This window comes from Engystomops pustulosus, chromosome 7 (genome assembly GCF_040894005.1).
Source record: "Engystomops pustulosus chromosome 7, aEngPut4.maternal, whole genome shotgun sequence".
In the NCBI taxonomy this organism is placed as follows: Eukaryota; Metazoa; Chordata; class Amphibia; order Anura; family Leptodactylidae; genus Engystomops; species Engystomops pustulosus.
The window spans coordinates 77,648,039-77,661,054 of record NC_092417.1 but is presented as its reverse complement, the minus strand read 5'-3'; positions in this window follow the sequence as shown (position 1 = coordinate 77,661,054).

Here is a 13,016-nt window from a genome sequence, read left to right as displayed (position 1 = left end):
TTAGAGAGTCTTTGCCACATTCTGGGATCTTACACTGACCATCACTTAGTTATAGGAGCTAAAACAGCAATAAACTAAGTAAAATTGTAAAATGAGGGGTTAAAAAATGGGAATTAGACTCACCGGTAATTTGGTTCCATAAGACCACCACGACAGCCCCACCTGGAGGTTGCTCCTATACCCTGTAGGGACAGGAAGCCGAGAGAGTTTAAATTTCCCTTCCTTGCAACCCCTCACCACTGACTACCAAATAACACCAGGAAAGGTTGAAGAAATATCCCATCACCATATTAACATGACAAAGTAGAGGAGGGAATAATCGGGGCTGTCATGGTGGACTTACAGAAACCAAATTAACAGTGAGTCTAATTCCCATTTTCTGTTTCATCCCCCATGACAGCCCCATGTGGAGATTTACCAAATTATTACTTAGGGAGGGATCACTGCCTTGAGAATCTTCCTTCCAAAGAACAACTCTCCTGGGGATACATCTAGGCAATAATGACATGCAAAAGTCAGGGGGCTTGACCAGGTAGCTGCTTGGCATATTTGTTGAAGAGTGGCCCCTCTTCTTTTTGCCCAGGATGCTGCTACTGCCCAAGTTGAATAGACCCTGATGAATGGTGGAGTGGGAGCATTCACAATAGAGTAACAGTCTAAGATGGTGGTGATTAACCACCTAGCAATTGATACCTTTGTTGCTTTCATACCCCTGTTTTCCTCCTAAATTGAATAAGCAGATTAGAGTCTTTACGCTACACCTTGGTGACTTTAAGATAAGTGAATGACTGCTCTCCTTACATCTAAGGTATTGCATTCCCTTTCTCTGCTATTCCTGGAGTTAGCACAGAAAGAGGGTAAATCTATGTCCTGATTTTTGTGAAACTCCGACACTACTTTTGGAAGAAACAAAGGATCTAGTTTTAAGATGATTCTATCATCTAACACAGTGAGAAAGGGTTCTTTACACGATAGAGCCTGTATTTCCCCTATTCTGCAATCAGATGTAATTGCTATTGGGAAGGCTACCTTCATAGTTAGATGTCTGATGTCGATGGACTGAAGTGGTTCAAATGGTGGTTTGGAGAGTATGTTCAATACTAGGGATAAGTCCCACAGTGGTGTGGTCAATCTTATTGTAGGCCTAAGTCTAGTACAGCCTTTGATGAACCTCCAAATCCAAGGATGTTCCGCAAGGGAAGTTTCGAAAAAGATGCTCAAAGCAGATATCTGCAATTTCAATTGCAACACCCCTGCCGATGCAAGGCAGAGGGGTTGTTGCGAATATGTCCCAATATGTAGCTCGCAACCTGTGTGGAGTCTGATCAACCCCACAGCAGGTCACTACACAACACGGGAAACACTGCAGAGGTAGATCCTGCCTGGTAAGGCAGAAGTTAATTGTTTAATGTGATTTTATTCCATCTGCCAATCACATCTGTTCTTCTATTGTATTGTAAGCTGGGATGCCATTGGAGGAGTAACCACCACCTGACCAGTGGGAGTAATAAAACCGCTGGTCAGGAAAGTTCTAGAGATCAGTTAGTCTCTGAGGGAGACCAGTACAATACAGCCAGTACACCAGATCAGACCAGTCTGACAGGAGTCTAGTCAGACAAAGCAGTGAGTGAGTAGAGCCGTAAGGAGTTAGTGAGAGTAAAGGGATATCATCCTACCTTCAAAGGTGATATCTGAAGTAACCCAGGACAAGCTGAAGCATCCTACTAGAACACAGCTATCTCCCAGCCTGCCCTTGCATCCAGGCTAGTGATCAATCCCTGTGGTTCCCTCTCCAAGTGCATCCCCAGCCTGCTACCATTGTTAAGATGTGTTTGGCATGTTATCCACTGTTCCTGTTGGTTCCAATAAAGAACTGTAAGTTGCTTTTAGACAACGTCTGTCTCCGTCTGATCCCTGCTACTACGACTGTCACCATCACGGCACCCTATCCACTACACAGGGACTCATACTCGATACCCCAAAGGGTTGCCCCAGGGAGAATCACTATAACCGTCTATCCCTCATCATTTCTTGCCAACACCACCTGTAAAAAATCATTGTTCTTGCTCAGAGTCCAGAGTGACCCCTAGAAACTTTTTCCATCTGCTTGGGACTATCCCTCATCATTTCTTGCCAACACCACCTGCTGGAGACCTGCCAGGCTGTAGGACAGTCCTCCGGTCCCCATACCAAGCACCGTGACACTAGCGTGCATAGGCCGCAACCGCCAGCCACTCCGGTATCCCGAGCCCCGGCTCTCTGCAGGCCATAAGAAAAAGGCTAGGCCCTTGTGGGGGATGTTGCATAATGTATTGGGTCTTATTCCTTTGGAGAAGCCCTGTTGAAGAAACTATAATATCTGCGCCAGATTTGGTTTCTTCTGATCAGGACTCACATCTCTGCAGCAGCTGTAGAACCTCGTCAAGATTTTGACATAAATTGGGTTTTTTACTGGCTTTCTAGAAAGACCTCACCTTTTACTTTCTACCTGAGGCGAACAGGTCTATCTATGCCCATCTTGCTGTCTATCTTCTCTATTTTCTCGGGGGGGGGGGGGGGGGACTAAAAAAGCATTGTTCTTGCTCAGAGTCCAGAGTGACCCCTAGAAACTTTTTCCATCTGCTTGGGACTGATTTCTGTGTGTTTGCTATCTAACCTACTTCTGGCAGGGTCTGAATAGTTAGATTTTGATTGTTCTCTAGTTCATTTTTGGAACCTGCTACTAGAAGATGGTCTTCTAAATAGAGGACTGTCATAACATCTTTTCCCCTGAGATAAGCCCCTAATTCTACCATCACCTTGGTGAAGGTTCTTGGGGGATGACAATATCCTGAAGGGCAGAGCCTGAAACTGAAAATGGTGAGTGGCAAGGCTGAAGAATCCACATCAACGGCGCGTCATCACTTGGAAGGCTCTTTATTGTTATTATTGGTAAAAGGAACTACGCGTTTCGGCGCTGTACTAGCACCTTCGCCAGGTTCAAAACAATAAAAACATAGAGTGACATAGTATAGAACATTTATGCTGTTATATAGAGGATTAGGGAGACTCGTTCCCAGGTAGGGGAAGTGCGTGAGAGCAGTATACCGACTTGATAGGACATTACTGCTGCCTGTCAGGCTGCAGCACGGTCTATTAGTCAGCTCCCTGAGTTCCAATAATTACATTAAAAAATAAATAAATAAAACATTGCTAAAAAGAAGTTATTCACATGCAGTTATATATATAAGTCTATGTTATTGGGGATAGGATGAAGCTGAGTATAGTGAAATGAATATAACTATATTACTCACGGGGGACATAATAATAAGAATTAGTTAAAGATGAGTGTATTTGCCTGTTTTGTATATTGTGTATGCCAGATGATGGGTCGGTATCGAATTTTTAGGTGTGTCTTTTTTCGGAAGTAGGCATTCCTTTTGGGTAACATATAAGTTTTTTCTATAGGCATTTTGTATAAGGGTTTTGGGGTACCCTTTCGTAAGGAATCAAATATGATTTTTGCCTGTATTTTATAATCTGTTAAGGTCGTGCAGTTCCTCCTTATTCTGCGAAACTGGCTACTTCCGAAAAAAGACACACCTCAAAATTCGATACCGACCCATCAAAATTTTATAACGACATTTGATAAAGGCAGTAATGCTATTAGAAGTCTACTACAAAAGAACTGGAAAATCCTTAGAAACGACCCCCATCTGAAAGAAATAATACCAAAAGCTCCATCCATCACCTACAGAAAAGCAAGAACACTAAAAAGCATCATTGCACCAAGCAAATTAAAATGTATAAGAAAACCTCAGAACACCTTAACCAAAAAATATCAAAAGGAGCCTATAAATGTAATCACAAGAAATGCCTTTGCTGTCTATCAATAACAGACAAACAGACCTTTTTCCAATCAAATGTTACTAAAGAACAATTCAAAATTAAACACAGAATGACTTGCGATTCCAATTTCGTGATATATTTAATAAATTGTCACTGTGGTCTCCAATACGTGGGACGTACCACACAGTCCCTACGTACGAGACTAAACGGACATAGGTGTAAAACAAAGTCCGGATTCCTACTCCAAAGCCTTTCAAGACACCTGACTATTACGCATAACAAGGACTTTAACTGCATCCCGATTATCCCCATTGAACATATCCCGGAGGACATTCCAGATAGGGTGGCCGCACTTAACAAAAAAGAATCATATTGGATCTTCAGACTTCGGACATTAACCCCTGAAGGGCTAAATGAAACTATTGAAACTTTTGAAAATTAAGGTCCATTGGAATCCAGGAACTCACTTTAGCAAGATCAAGACACAGCCTCACAAGATTCAGATACAATCAGATACAACCAGCCATTCATATAAGACCCATATCCACTTCACATTTAATTGCTACAATTATTATCAAAATTAAAATATTCACGGCGTGTCCATGCTGACCCTATAGGCTTTCGGTACGTGAACTCCTTCACCTCCAAACGGATAGATCCGTGCCCTTAGATCTACTGACGGAGGGATCCAGATGTGTGACTTCCTTCCTTTTTGGTCCACCACGGCTTCCGTAGATTAGATCTTTAGCGCAGCCAAACACGGGAACCCCTCGGTTGCCATGGTGACCGGACGCCTTGGAAACCACAACCTCAGGACAATACTGGAATTCCTAACATATTTATTCACACCATAGTAACAACAAATCATTTCTGGCATACACAATATACAAAACAGGCAAATACACTCATCTTTAACTAATTCTTATTATTATGTCCCCCGTGAGTAATATAGTTATATTCATTTCACTATACTCAGCTTCATCCTATCCCCAATAACATAGACTTATATATATACCTGCATGTGAATAACTTCTTTTTAGCAATGTTTTATTTATTTACTTTTTAATGTAATTATTGGAACTCAGGGAGCTGACTGATAGACCGTGCTGCAGCCTGACAGGCAGCAGTAATGTCCTATCAAGTCGGTATACTTCTCTCACGCACTTCCCCTACCTGGGAACGAGTCTCCCTAATCCTCTATATAACAGCATAAATGTTCTATACTATGTCACTCTATGTTTTTATTGTTTTGAACCTGACGAAGGTGCTAGTACAGCGCCGAAACGCGTAGTTCCTTTTACCAATAATAACAATAAAGAGCCTTCCAAGTGATGATGCGCCGTTGATGTGGATTCTTCAGCCTTGCCACTCACCTGTTTCAGCCGCGGGATAGAACATCGGACGCCTAATCCTTGTGGACCCACAGGCAGCGCATCACATCAATATACTACATGCTAGGCTACAAGGTAGCCGCAAGGTGAGCACCACATAACAGTCTTTTATACCACTGTTATTCTAATACTACACCTGAGTCGCGCACTTTGGTTCTCTCCCTCTTTTCTCTGATTCAGTGAATCGGTCCACCCTCTGAAACTGAAAATGCAATGTTTTACCTGGATGGATAGATTTTGACAGCAAATTCCCATTTCCCTATCAGAGAGGCCGACTTTATAGATTCCATCTAGAACCTGCGGTAAAAAATCCAATTGTTTAATTTTTTTAAAATGTATTATTAACTGATACGACCCATTCAGGTTTTTTTTACAAAGAATAAAGGGGAATAATAGCCTTCCCCGTTTTCTTCTTGAGGGACTGGAACAATCACATCCAGATTCAATAAATCCCGGATTTATTGGTCCATAAGTGGTTCTCTATGTCATGGGTGTTCCTGCGACCCATATTCCAGGTCGCGGGCTCACCCGTGCTCCTATCCCCCAGCTTGCGCATCACCAGTGCTTCTCTGACCCTGCATCTCTGCCGCGGGCTTGTCGCACCTGTGGAACCACCTGGTGGTACCCTGCCGCAGCAAGCCCATCCCACTTTGCAGGATCTGTTCGTGATCTGCCATCTACTCTAAATGGTCTATTGTTGGGGTCCAAAAGGATGGCGCACATAGAGGTGAGTATACTAAAAAATTTTATTCAAGGTCTTTAAAACACAACGTGTTTCGGGGCGTTCTACCCCTTTCTCAAGTGAACAAAAGACTGAGTACAGTGACAGAAAATAAAGAGGAGTTTTAACCCAATGGGGCAAGACAAGTATATAAATTAGTAATTGAAAAAAATAAGTAAAAAACAAACATATAAAAAACATGGTAAGTATTGGTTGTGCAGATACGTTCTTAAATCGTGAATATAGTTGTAAAATTATATCATCATTGGAAGTATCATATCTGTGTATCAACTATAAAATATTGTACAGTAATAAAGATTTGTAGATATACATACACACATATTGGACCATAATTTCATATAAGAGTACATATAGAGAGATGATAATTAAGGACAAAGTTAGTTACTTACACATAATAGGATATCAAAGATAAAAAAGATATAAAAATATAAATACATGGATTGATAGTTGGAGCGCTTCAAATTTACTATGGGTGCTATGGTGAGCTTAGAAAGAGGTAACAGCGAGTGTGGTCTACTTACCAAATGCTGAGGAAAAAGGTAATAGTGAGTGTGGGCCACTTACCAGATGCCGAGGAAAGTGTGGCTTCCTCCTTGGGTACTGGTGTTTGGTGGGGGAGCCTAGCTTATATTCTGTCAGCACAGGGAGTGGCTTGCGGCTTTTTTTTTTTTCTTCTTTATTTGTCAGTGTGCTAGTTTCATTTGAACCATGTTTTTTTTTTTTGTTTTTTTTTATGTAGCATAATTTAGAGCAAAAAAAAAAAACGAGACTGCCAGTCTCGTTGCATGAAGGTTCCTCATCCTGTGCCAGTCATGCTCTCTTCTGTGCTCCACAAGTCTCTGGAGGGTCTTCCAGCGTGCTACCAGGACTTTGCAGACGTCTTTTCAAAGAAACACGCAGAGACCTTACCTCCACACCGTCACTATGATTGCCCTATTGATCTGCTGCTGGGTACGTCTCCTCCTCAGGGTCGGCTATACCCGCTTTCTGTGCCCGAGACAGCAGCCATGTTAGACTACATTTAAGAGAACCTGCAGAGGGGTTTCATACGTAAATCCTCCTCTCCGGCTGGTGCAGGCTTCTTCTTTGTGACCAAAAATGATGGGTCACTCCGTTAAGAAGGGCTACCCCTAGCCGTTGATTACAGAATTTTTTGATTGCTGGCGCGGGTCCAAGATTTTCTCCAAGCTGGACCTCCATGGGGGTTACAACCTCATCCGGATCCGCAAGGGTGATGAATGGAAGACAGAGTTTAACACTCGTGATGGACATTGTAATGCCATTTGGACTTTGTAATGGTCCTGCTGTCTTCCAGGACTTTGTCAATGATATCTTCCGAGACCTGCTGTATACGTGTATCGTAGTCTACCTTGACGACATTTGGGTGTTCTCCCCTGACCTTGAGACCCACCAATCTCACATACGGCAAGTTCTAGGCCGCCTTCGTGCCAAACGGCGTTACACCAAGCTTGAGAAGTGTCAGTTCCACCAACGAAGTCTACCTTTCCTTGGTTACATTATCTTCTACAAAGGTCTCCAAATGGATCCAGCTAAACTGTCTGCAATGGTCGCATCCAGTAGGCCTCTGAGCAATCCAAAGGTTCCTAGGCTTTGCAAACTATTACCGGCAGTTCATTCAACAATTCTCTACTCTGGTGTCTCCCATCGTGGCGCTCACCAAGAAGGGTGCCAACCCACGTCTCTCGCCAATGGCAGTGTGGGAAGAAAAATTTATTTTTTGCAAAACAAGTCCATTTCTCCCCCATATCAGGTGGTATGGTCGTTACATAGGCGACCTGCTACTGATATGGGGGGATTGAAATCACATATCCAGGATTTCGCTCTATATATAAATAACAATAATGTGAATCTTAAGTTTACCTACAACATACATAAAGATAGGGTTAATTTCTTGGATATAACACTTGAGGCCAAAGGGAGGAGCCTTGTGCTGCCTTTGGACTCCAGGAAAAGAACATTTTGTGAGTAAATTTTATCATTCCTGATCGTCCTTCAGGCAGCACAAGAACAATGAGATTTACCAGCAATACCTACTATGAAGGGTGGGTCAAGCACGCCAACTGCAACACTCTTTTGCCAAATTTAGACCCCTCTGCCGCTAATGAGTCAAGCCTGTAGTGACATATAAATGTAGAGGAGTTTGACCTTTTTGCAGCTTTGCAAATGTCATCCAGAGGAATATGGCCCATCTCAGCCCATGAGGTCGCTGTTGACCTGGTAGGATGGGCTCTAATCTTCAAAGGAGATGGTAGTTTTGCTAGGAGATAACATTTTTCAATGGCAGCTTTAATCCACCTTGCTAGCATAGCTTTGCTGGCTTTTTGCCACTTGTTGGGGCCTCCTAGCTGTAAAAAGAGTGCTTCAGATTTACGGAAGATATTCGTTCTTTGGATATAAATCAGAATTGCTCTTCTGACATCCAACGGGTGCCCTTTTCTTTGTTCTTCATTTTGGGGATTTAGAAATAGAACTTGCACTTTAAGATGGCACTTTGGGTAGAAATCCTGGCATGGTTGTAAGGATAAGGCATTCTCCTACGTCCCTTAAGTATGGATCCCTATGGGAAAAGGCTTGTAGCTTGCTAACACGCCTTGCGGAAGAAATAGCTACTAAAAAGAGAGCTTTTACTGACAACCACTTGATTGGAGCCGTTTCCAAAGGTTCAAATGGTGGACCTACGAGTTGTTCTAGAACTGTAGGCAAGTCCCAGGAAGGGGCTGGAGGATGAAGATTTGGATCCTTGAAGAAATTTTTTATCAAGGGATTGACAGAGAAGACATTCTGTAATTGTGCGTTTATCGCATTAAATTGAACCTAAAGAGTATTAATCTTGAGGCCTTTTTGATATCCCTCTTGCAGGAACTGAAGTACTGAATTTAAGGAATCTGGAGTAGTTGTGTTCTGACGACACCAAGACTTGAACAGAGACCAAACTCTATTGTAGACTTTAACTGTAGATGGTCTTCTTGACAATAGGAGAGTGTTTATAACTTCTTTTGACAAACCTACATTTTTCCAAATTTTCCCTGTCATTATCCAGGCCGCTAGTTGAAGCATTCCTGGATTCGGGTGAAAATGATCTCCCTGAGAGAGTAAGTTGTAACCAACAGAGAGTAAGAGAGTAGCCCTACGTAGGCGAAAAGGAAGGAAGGCTATAGCTTCCGCTTTGTCCTCTCTAATTTTAATCAGAACCTTTGGGATGAAAGCTACAGGGGGAAAAACATATATCAGGTGATGTGACCAACTGATTGATAGACCGTTCAGAGCTAGGGCTTTCGGGGAGCGAAATAGTGTGTGCAGAAATGAATGCATTTTGAGTTCTCCTCTGTCGCCATTACATCTATCAGTGGTGTACCCCATTTGTTCGTCAGTAGGGAAAAAATCTGATGATTTAGCGGCCATTCTGTTTGAGGCTGTCTGCCAGATGATTCAGACGACCTTTGATATAGACTGCTGAGATGGATGGGACATTGAGTTGTGCCCAGTTCATGAGCTGGTTGCAGTCCGTCATAGAGAGACTCCTGGTGCCGCCTTGTTTGTTTATATAATAAACCATGGCTAGATTGTCTGATTGTACAAGTATCCTGAAACCTTGTAATATTGGTTGAAAGTGTAAGAGTCTATGATGGGATTTGTGGGATCTCTTCCCACAGATCATTATGCACATATCAAACAATAAAGGTGCATAGTCCCCTAACCATGTACTAACCACAGCAGCAGAGGGGTCCGGGTGGATGGCAGAGCGCAACCTGAGACTAGGCTCGGGTGAGTTTTTAAACTTACTTCCGGTAACGTTGAGCGTGTAGAAATGCCGATCTGGAACCTTTCTGGACTGTCTGCAGGGCAACACGAGGGGAGATGCACGTACCTGTTGAAACTGGAAGGCACGCAACGTCACTTCTAGAATGCAGAGGTCCACGGAACCGGGAAGCCAGCTTACAGGGTCCTGGATGGCATCATAACTCCCGCGGCATGCGACCACCGCAGCCAGATAAGGGAGGATTTGGGAATAGTAACCCGTGTGCCCCTCCATTGCCCAGAAGGAGCACACCTTCGAATTGAGGGACGCCACTACACAGCATATACAATCCAGGTGTCAGGGCTCGGAACCCTTCTGTGTCCTGTCTCTTGAGAGACCTAGAGAAAAATAAAATACAAGGTGCCCATGCTCCTAGGGAGCTTATATGGGTGGGGTTAGCTCCACCCTACGGTGATTGTTCATTGCTGTGCTAACCTGTCTCTATGTGATTATATCTAGGGATCATAATCGCATTGTTCTTGTGCTGCCTGAAGGACGATCAGAAATGTACTAATTCTAACCAATTTGATCTTGAGTCCAAGAAAGTTTGCAGCAAGATAGCGAGCCATCAGTATCCCAGATGGATGCTTGATAGAGCAACCGCTATTACTAAAAAAACTCCTAGGTCTACGTATAGGGGCCAGTTTCATTATATTAAACGTATAATAAACGTATAATTATAAACGTAAATTAATGAACAGGGAAAGTTACTGGATTTTTAGGTTAGACACTAGATTCCCTCAAGGTCTTAACAAAAGACATGACATGATTTATCAGATATAATGGGGCAGATTTACTTACCCGTCCCGTAGCAATCCCATGGTGCGTTGTCCGACGTGGATTCGGGTCCAGCGCAATTTAATAAGATTGTGCGTCCAAGTTCCTTCCTGTGTCGCTGCTGCGCCGAGGTCCGCCAGGGTTCACCTGCTTCTTCCTGGTGCATGTTAGTGCTTGATCTTGCGACACAAAACCTTTTTTAAATTCCGTGGTTTGTCTGAATCCATCGGATTGTCCGACGGCCACGCCCCCCAATTTCTGTCGCGTGCAAGCCAGCGCCTATGAGCCAAAATCCGATCGCGTGCTCCAAAATCCCGGGGCAATTCGGCAAAAACCAGAAATATTCGGGAAACCTGACGAAAATGCGGCGTTCAGACCCTTAGTAAATGAGCCCCAATGTGTCTGTATGTTTGTTCTTATTACATCTATTATCCGCACTAATCCTCCAATGAGCTTGTCACCTTTAAGATTCAATTGAAAAGATGTTTTCCATTGATAATGGGGCACATTTACTTACCCGTCCTGTTGACGCCGCAGATCCGGAATGTCCGACGAGGATTCGGGACTGCTGCGATTCATTAAGATCATGGGGGTCATTTACTAAGGGCCCAATTAAGAAGATGAAATAAAGCACTACATTTTTATATCCCACTCTGGACTGTTGTGTGAAGCCGGACTTAGCGGTTATTTTTAAACTCCTTCCATGTCTCCTGTCATCCTGAACCACTTTTCTCGGCAACCTCCTCCTTCTGCTCCAGAGGCTGACTCCGCGGATGTCTTCGAGGTAAAAGAGGTACTGGACATGAAGACCGTGAGAGGGAAGCGGTTCTTCCTTGTTGACTGGAAGGGGTTGAATCATTGTGCCTCACAGCCTTAAAGAAAGCTTCCTAGCGATTATCCTGCATTTCTGTGTCTCCTGCGTTCCTGTGTCTCCAGCGTTCCTGTGTCTCCAGCGTTCCCGTGTGTCTCTGCTCCTGAGTCCTGTGTTACCAGAGTCCCTCCGTGTTCCTGTGTTACCAGTGTTCCTCTGTGTTGCTGTGTTGTTGTGTGCCCGTGTTCCCATTCCCATCTGCCTGACCTTCCGTTGACGACCCCGGATTGGACTTGACCCTGCATCTCTCCTGCGGTGGTCCAGTGGATCCACACATCCCGAAGCCTGCCACTCTAATTCCTGTGTGGTCTGGGAGGAAATAAGGAACCTGAGTGCAAGGACTTTTATGAACTCTATTTTGTAGCCTGATCTTAGTAACTGTAAAACCCAAGGATTTTGGGTGACCTCCTCCCAACTGACTACAAATTTTTTGAGTCTGCCCCCCACCCTGGCGTCACTCTTTATGGTCTTTTTGTTTGGGGGCAAAGAGGAAACCCCTTCCCCTACCTCCCCTAGGTAAATTCCATCAGCCTTTACCTCTGGATTTAGGAGTTTCCCTGTACGTTTATTTTTTGGAAACCCTTTTTTCTTATCTGATGCTCTCTCTATGATAGAATCTTGGTCTGGTCCAAAGAGTAATTTCCCTGGAGGGGAAGGCCACAAAGTTTATTTTTGGATTTGAAGTCCCCTCCTCAATGTTTCAACCAGCGAGCTCTGCACGCAGAATTTCGGCTCTTAGGCCGAAAACCTTTTGCTTTCAACCGAAGCATCCGCTAGAAAAGCAGAGGTAGACTTTAAAAGAGGAAGGCTCTGCAGCATAGCTTCCTGTGGGGTTTTCTCTTTAAGGTGGGTTTCTAATTCCCCCAACCAATAGTGAAGTGTGTGAGCTACAGCAGTGGCCGTCATGTTAGATTTTAAATTTGTCTTGGAAGACTCCCATGCTTTTTTTAGAGGGGCATCACACTCTGACATCACTGTTTTTTTATCTACCCTGGTTACCAAACTATCTGATCCTGGAGCAGGGGTGTAAATACAGTGGTAGCAGCCATAGCAGCCGCTATGGGGCCCACAGTCTCAGGGGGCCCCGTCATCCTACCTGACATACTAAAGAGTGGAGGATGTGCACCATTATATACATATTATGCAGCACATTGTACAGCATAACATGTATATAACATATATGTGATGTATATATGCTCTATATGTGTGTATAAATGTGTCATTATAACTTGCATGTGTGAGTATACAAATATGTATATTTCTTTAGTGAGAAGGGGGACAGGGGGAGGGGGCTAGAGCAGGCTGGGGGACAGGAGGAGAAGGCTGGAGGACAGGAGGATGCTGGAGCAGGCTGGGGGACAGGAGGAGGATGCTGGAGAAAGCTGGGGGACAGGAGAAGGATGCTGGAGAAGGCTGGGGGACAGAAGGATGCTGGAGGAGGACAGGAGGATGCTGGAGCAGACTGGGGGACAGGAAAAGGATGCTGGAGGAGGACAGGAGGATGCTGGAGCAGACTGGAGGACAGGAGAAGGATGCTGGAGGAGGACAGGAGGATGCTGGAGCAGGCTGGGGGACAGGAGTAGGAGG